Source organism: Haliaeetus leucocephalus, unplaced genomic scaffold, assembly GCF_000737465.1.
Source record: "Haliaeetus leucocephalus isolate CR32 unplaced genomic scaffold, Haliaeetus_leucocephalus-4.0 Scaffold473, whole genome shotgun sequence".
Lineage (NCBI taxonomy): Eukaryota > Metazoa > Chordata > Aves > Accipitriformes > Accipitridae > Haliaeetus > Haliaeetus leucocephalus.
The window spans coordinates 942,847-951,369 of NW_010972909.1; positions in this window are offsets into that span (position 1 = coordinate 942,847).

Below are 8,523 nucleotides of genomic sequence, written 5' to 3' on the forward strand. Positions count from 1 at the left end.
ATGAGGATCTGCTTTAAGTCTTCATGCAAGCTTGTTGCATGCACTGAAAATGTCTGTGGCTGTGCCTGCTTCTGTCCCAGTCTGGTGTGGAGGTGTATGGCTACATAACATAATATAAGGCAGATATGGCAATTCCCATCATCTTCCCAAGCCAAAGTTGCCATTCCTGCTATTGTTCAGGGTGGATACCATTTTGTTTCCTCACTAAATGTTGAAGATAAGACATTCTGAGCTTGAAAGGCTACTTTGGACACTGCCTTCGAGATCTTGAAATATCCTGTTAAGACAAATTGGTGAAAAATTAACTTGTGGACTTACTTGCTTGTTTCACACAATTGTTATAAGAAGATGGCAGTTTGTTTTTCTCCATTTCACCCACATTGTTAAGCCTTCTGAGCTGATCTGTTTGGAGGCTTTATGTGAACCCATTAAAGAAACCAGGGATTAAATGAACAGAAAAACTACAGAATCTTTTTACATGAACAGGAAGATGACTGCATGTTAGGATTCAGGTGCAGCTGCCAGTTGCACTAAGTAAAAAATTTACCTCGATTTTCTTCAAATTGAAAAACTCAATTTTTGTTGAAATTCAGTTTTAAGTTCCATCTCCCTTCTGAGCCGAGGCTTCCAAAGGGGATACACCTTCCTCAATGTCCAGTAGTTGTCTGGCTCCCACAATACATCAGAGTATGCAAAGACTAATATAACAGGAAAGGGAATCAGACTCTGTAGTATTGCATATCAGAATAATTATAATGAGCTGTGGATCCAGCAATGAAAAGTGATCTTGAAAAAGAAAATGGGATCTCACTATTTAAAACCTTTCTTTTTAGAAACAGTGTATCATCTCAACTGCAGTATTCAAATGCAGATCTTAATATTCACAAGACCATGAAGTTAAGAGTAAAAAGAATTTACACATTAATAAATGGCATCCTAGAATAATAAATATATGGTTAATTAGTATATGTGTACATACCAACTGCCTGATAGTTTTCATTTTATTTGAAGGACAGAGTATGTCTATAGTCATCGCCACAACATAAAATGTTTCACGTAACTTGGATTGGATCCTATTTCCCATGAAGTACAGAGAATTTTGCCACAGACTTCAATGGACCTAACTCTTGCTCAGATGCTTATATAGTCATTTGAGACAAAGCAAAGAAAATTAAAGAAAGAAGACCCCCACTGTTATTCTGTCTTATGCACAATTAGCACTAGTGTTAATGACTCCCATGAGACGCAGGACAATGGATAATAAGGCCCACAAAATACTGTAATTTGGAGCATGCCAGAATTTATATGTTCAATTACATTTTTACATTGTATTGTAGGAAAAGAGGCTTATAAATACTAATTCAACATTTTTAATTGAGCACAAGTGCTAGTATCTTAGTCAATTAAATAATTAGCAGATAGTAAGCCGTATCAGGCAATTTCACCTAGTTGAAATGTGTTAAGAATTGTTAGTTGAGTTCAGTGGTCTTTGGACCAAGCTTGCGTGTAAATGTACAAAACTGTCTTGATTATTTGTAATTAGATGTTTTTATTTTTTTAAAGACTAGATTTCAAATTAAGTATGGCCTATTTTAACCCCGTGGGCCGTAAGTATTTCTGTTGATTTGTTTAGTGCAACTGTAATGTAGTTAGCTTGATCCTTCTACCCTTCAAATTAACGGCAAAATTCCTGCTGATTCCAGCAGCAAAACCAAGTCTACATCATAACTAACCACAATTCCCTCTACTCCTTTCCTCTCCAAATATCTTGTTTATTACAGAAAATTAATTTTTAAATGTTCTTTAACTAATGATCTGGTGAGAGACATTTAACTCTTTCAATTTAAATTTACTTTTTAAATGTCAGAAGTTAAGAAACATGTTGCTTGTTATGAGAAACAAAATACTTTGATTAATGGACTTCTTTTTCAATCTGTGCTTATGCCAAACCTATGGATAGAAAGGAGATATTTACGTGGTATATAGTATATTGCAAACACTAATAGCATTTAGAAAGACCTGTATTAATGCAATTTTCCTGCTTAAATGCATCCTCTGTGTTTTGCGCGGTACTAGTTAAAGCTTATTATCATACAAACTAAATGAAAGAGCCTAGTGAAATAGGCTGTTGTCAGATCCCACATGATAAATTGTAACTTCAGGCATCTCTGTTTAAATCCCTCTGCTAACCTGTTCCCAATTAGTGACATCTGGGACCAGATTTTCTTTCATTTGAAGCAGAGGCTTTAAGAAGTTTTTACTCTGGAAAAAAAAAAAAAAGACATAAAAAAAGGAGAGGGGAAATGTAATAACAGAAAGAACTTTAAATCCAAGTCCTATATATGATTTTACAAGCAGTGTCAGAATATTTTTAAGTATTACAGCTAAGTGTAGTGCTTTATACCATGATGTGTTAAAGGTCTGATTTTACAGTGATTGGTATTTTTCCAAGTCTAAGTTTCAAAACTTTGACTAGGATGTCTTAAAAGGCTTTTCTTTTTCTTTTTTTTTAATAAAGATATGAACTATAGTATCTTTGAAGAAACACTAGTAAACTTCCTATCCTACATATAGAAATACAGAAATATGTAGGATACTACACCTCCTTTTTTTCCAAGAGTTGGAAATCCTCCTCTGTTGTAAATTGGCACAGTTTTGTTAAAATGAGTGGAGCCATGAGGATTTGCACAGTTGAGAATCTTGACTCTATATATATGTTTACATTTCTTTGCATTTTTGGTTATGATATGACTTCTGTTTTTCTTCATGCCATGGATGACTTTTTAGACTATGTATCTGTTCAGTCTTTTTCTGAAATTATGGCTGGAGTGCAGGAGTCCTGAGGCAAAAACATCTAACCTGCTGAAATGTACAAATGGTCTTTTAAACAAGAAGTCTTCATTTTGAGAGACACTGAACATTAACCTCCCATGCATTTCAGCTGGAACTGGGGATGTGTTGATCCAAAAACCAGGCCAGCATAAAAACGCAAGCATATATACATAAATACACAAACAAGCAAAGAAATACATGCTCAAAATTAGCATTTTGGTGCTGTTTCACAAATAATTATGGGTGCTTTTCGTAGGGTCAAAAGAGAAGGTGGTAATTTAAGTAATTTTGTGTGTGTGCGTCCCAGAAAATACATATCCTGTTCTTGTGATAGCTAAGAGTGCTTAACCAATTCATTGTATAAATGTAATTACACATGTGCTATAGTGACAGCTCCAATCCCACATTGCAAAGGAAATGTCAGCCCACTGTCCTATGTACAATGGAAAACAGCTATTCCTTTCACTTTTATTTGAGTCCTCTGAAATAGAGAGGAGCACCATGAAAATGCCTCCAAATAAAATACAACCTGGGTGGTAAATGGGAAAGCCAAAGCCAAAAGTAGTACAAACTGAGTAAAATGTGAGCCAGACAAACTCACATTGGCTGAGCATTTTCTCATATTCTAAAAAAAAAAAAAAAAGTATAAATTTTAAACAGTGTCACATGGGACAGAGATAGACAAAAATCATTATATGTGCATTCTGGTTCTCAAGTGGTATACAGCCTTTGCAGTCATAGTGTATAACTTAAAATTGCTGCAGGCTGCTGTATATATTGCTCAACTGTGTCTGTTAATAAGAGAGAGATTGTAAACAAAACCCTTTTACATTACTCTAAACAGAACAAAGGAACTTTAAAGTGACTTTATTAATCAGTGTGTCACAAAAGCAGAGAGTAACCGTGGAACACAATGGTTCCATGACAGTCAAAGCAATCATCAAAATGACTGTAAAGAAAAAAAAAAAAAAAAGAAAAAACCCAAAGAATACCAGGTGTGAAATAATTAAAACTACAGCCTGAGATGGAGGGAAAGTACAAATAACTTCTTGCTCTTTGGCTATATTCTTAAATGAAAGCTTTATAGATGGTTGTTCATAGATATGACAGAAGCTTTCTCTAGGACCTGTATTAGTTTAAAAAAATAAATTTTAGGAAGAGGTATTTTGAGGTTCCCCTGTCATCATATGTCTGGACGTAAGGGCCACATAGGACATAAGACCGTAGGAAAACATTTAGAAAATACTGTGAATACTCATAATAAGCTTGAAAGAGCCCATGCTGAAAGCAGTATAAAGGCTGATAAAATCTGATAAGCACTTTTTGACCTTGCTATCCTGCTAGCACACTGCCAGATACTCTAGCAGTATACAGCTAGTGTCTGTGTAATGAAATAAAGGAGTGATTCTACCATGTATAACCATGCCTGAAGCAGCTTGCATTTAGCTAACACAATGAATAATAGTCACGGTGATGTGACAGTGTGTTTGCCTGTAGTCTACTGAAAGTCCCTACTACTGTGTCTTCACTCCTGATTCAAGTGAATATTGGATACACTTTCCTGAGATACAAACACACTCTTGTGTCTGTTCACCAAGAAAGTAATTTCTGAAGAAAAGTTCAGTGACAAGCTAGCTAGAAAGGAGAACAGTCATTGCTTCCTTCACAGAAGAAATAAACTCAGAATATCACAGAAACGGACTATTCCACCTTTTTGAAATCTAAGGTCAGTTTTAGACACATAAAAGCAATGCTGACATTATTATTCATGTCCTCTTCCCCAATATTGAGTTGAATAGGAATCTAGCAGTGAAAACTTTAGGAGCTCCAGCATGGATTTTGTTACCAGAAAGAGAACAGCAAAACAGGAGAGAATTTACAGACATTTCTAGTAAGGCTGGCTTTTCTAATAAAGGAAATAGATCACTGTAACAACAGATGAAGTCAAAAGGACGTCAAATTGTGTGAGCTGTCAGAAAATACAGAAGGAGACATGAGTAGAGTGTATGCAAAAAAATTTCTTTTGACCCCTGATGGAGTCTGGCAAATGCTAGCTTTTAAATAGCACTTGAGAAATAGTAGTGAAAGACTACAGTTCCCAACATATACTTTGGAAAATGAAAAGCATGAGTGAGCTTTTCTGTTTAGGACACTTTATATAGCCCAGTTCAGTAAAGAATTTAAGGGCATATATAAATTAAGGTGTGTGAGTAATCCCACTGAAGTTAATAAGACTATTAAAAAATGATGAAGTGTTTTGCTATATTGAAATCAGACTACATACCATCTCATGAGAACAAGTCTTACAGCACTGCAATAGAAATATTACCATTTACTTCAGTGGCAGTTCCTCGCAAAGTTAAAGCTATTCTTAGCTTTGCTGGTTCAGAGCAGTTAAATTTCTTTCACCTAGGAACAGAACAACAGTACTTTAACATCCATTGCAAGACTTCCCAGAGTTCAAAAGAAAAATGCATCTAAGCACTTAGAGTTCTCAAGGGGACACAGAGATTTATTCAATGACCACTAACATGTATCTGAATTCAGTATGTTTAGCAAAGCGCTTTAAAGATGGAAGATCCTCAGTATATCATTACAGAGAACTCTCCATTGCTGGATTTTTAGGGGTTTTGTTGCACTATGACAATGTTGCTCAATTTCCTGTTACATGTTGAATGCAGAGTTTCTTCTTATCTGGTGACAGTTCAGGACCTGGCTTTCAATCCTTCTGTACTGGTCAGGAAATGGGTACACACAATGCATCACATAAAACATGATGCGACCAAACCAGTCACGATCGTAATGTATAGCTAAGTAGCAGAATATGCAGTATAAGGTCAAATTATGATTGATACTAATGCCCTGGCTTCAGTAAATGAAGCAAACAAAACAGTGTTGGCTTTTGGTATTGCTGCTGCTAGATGGAACAGATCTGAGGAACAAGGTACATTATAAATAAACGAGTGTAGAAACTTCAGTAGATTACTGAAGTAGATTGCTAAGTGTTTAATGGAAGGTGTGGAGGTGTTATCTGTGCGTCTCCGTACTTTGTGCGTATATGTCCTTTAAGTGCTTTTTTTTTCTTTTCACAAAGTCATCTTTATATTTTGATGGTAACAAGCAAGCTGAAACATACCAAGCACAGTAATGAATGGTCTGGTGTAAACATACATTTAAATGATCCTTAATTCTGATAGCTTCAGGAGATACAAAATAATATACTAATATTTCACTAAATTTTGTATATTTTAGTGTATTTATAGTGAAACGTTGGACCTGAGGGCAAAACATTTCATCAGTATTTATTTAAGAAACACAGTTTCTTTCTGAAACTGAGAATGATTTTTTTTAATTTCTATAAAAGTAAAACTGTCAGTGAAACTATTGGAAGATATAAGTATGCATAGGTGCTTTCATTTATAAAGTGAGAAGGTTTGTTTTACCCCAGGGTAAAAGTTTGGGGATAATTTATGATGCTAGTTTTGTCTTAAGGATTTGGCAAACTCTCAAGAATAACAGCATTAGTAATTGTACAAGGTCAGTTCAACTTGCAAGCAGTCTGGATTGTGGTCTTAACAGAGGCAGGTCAGTTTCTTAGGCAATCTGGATTTTCCTTGTAGGGAAGAGTTAACAGCAGTATTGGCCCCACTGAAGTCAGTGGGAATTTTGCCAATGATTTCTGTAGAGCCAAGATTTCACTCATCTTTAGCAGAGCTATTAAATACAGTATATTGCATAAACTGAGAGAAAAAGTGAAAGCTACAAATAAAGAAACTTCTTTTTCTGGATTCATGTTAATGATTCTGCAAATACTTTTCTTACTAGCTATCTGCTTTATAGTAAGCAGAGTTAACACACAATTTATATTACTCCTGAATACACAGAGAATATACCTATTTAATGGGAAATCTAAAATCTTTAAAGAATCCTGTTTTCTGACTTGCAATGAAGCTATTACATGCACAAGTTAGATCCTCATAATGACTGGGCTGTATGTTTCTGGAACATTTCAGAAGTAAAGTACAAATTATGGCATAACTATCAAAGCAAATATATATATCTGCTATTCAGCTGGAAATTTGGCTGGCTGTACATTTCTAAGTTTAGAGAAAAGAATATGAGAGCTATTCTGAATGCTAACATTATTCTAATATAGATGACTATATAGGATGCTGCTTTTAAACAGGGGAAATATAGAAGTTAAGCTAAAATTGCTCTGAATTACTTCGTAACACATTCACGGGAAGTTAATGGCTCGAGGTTGCTAGTTTATAACAGCTAACTCTTATGCAGCGTGTTTAATTTTATGGAGCTCAAAACATTTTACAAATCAGGTTATTCTTATAGATAAAATGAGGCACAGAGTGGTAAATATCTTGCCAAAAGACATAAGCCAGCTAGAGAGCTGGAAAGAGAACCTCTGTTAAAGTCTGCTCAAACTTGCTGTTTAGCAGGCCACGGTTCTCCCAGACAATTAATTCCTAAATAGTTAGGACTTGGGAGGGTGGAGGGTCATTTCTGAGAGCAGACTGAGCATGTTTTTTCTACCTCCCTTTGGCGTAACTTGCTGCTGGCTGTCTGTCTGTCACACCCTCTTTTTAGACATTGCACTGGGGACTGTTCTTCCGTCTCATAGGAGTATCTCATTGATCCAGTCCCAAACTCTATGACTAGATCTAAGAACAGTTGTGAGATCGCAGTTGAAAGAAATAAGAGTGAGAACAAAGGGTTTTCTTGAATAGAATGGGTAGTACAGGGCTTGTTGGTTTGAGTTTTTTTAGTTCGAACCTAAATTCTGTTGCTAGGTCTGCTTCCAGAGCTCCGCCAGGAGCTAAGAAAGGAGTGTCAGAGTAGTCCCTGACAGACAGAAAACTCAATTTTTATGCAAAACTTAAATTATACTACAGCTCTTCTCCAAAGACTCTGAGCCAGTCTCCTCATCTACATGGCCTGTGGCTAATGATGTAGTATATACAAATGAAAATGTCTGCCCTGAGAACTGGGAGCCACAGGGCACATGCAGCATGGAACAGCTTAACCCATTAGGTTCATTTAATAGGGCTAATCTGTTTATTTTTCCTTTTGCAGCTGTCCAAAGACATTCTGATCCATCCACCCTTCCAATTAAGAGACAGTGTCCACCAACTTCACATATCCCAGATGTCAGCCAGCTTCTGTAGAATCGTGCCAGAAAATATGGTAAGTTTATAATATTTTTCTTCCAAACAGTTTGCTACACTACAATAACTTTTAAATTAATTTGTATTAAGGTGTCCTCTCATAGACACCGCTCACAACTGTGTAAGCATTGTATAAATGCAAGCCCCACTCCCTGTGTATATTATTAACATCTGTTTGTAGTAGGATCAGGCCACCAAGGATGATCTGGGGTTCCTGGGACAAAGATATTACAGCCCAAGGCTGTAAAGTCTAAAAGATGTGGTACATGAATAAACAAAGTTTGGGAACCTCTGTTAAAGAAACTGAGACTGAGGAAAAGAAACAGAGGCTGTCTATGAGGCTGAGGGAAAAGGAGGAAACCCAGTATACATGAATTTGTTGTAGAGTTTTATCAATGTTCATACTCTTTCCGCTGACTATCTGCTTACATTATACTGAGTATAAATCACAGTTTCTACTGGTAAGATAAAAGTTCTGGCAGGCTGGGACTGTTTGCAGATGGATAGGATG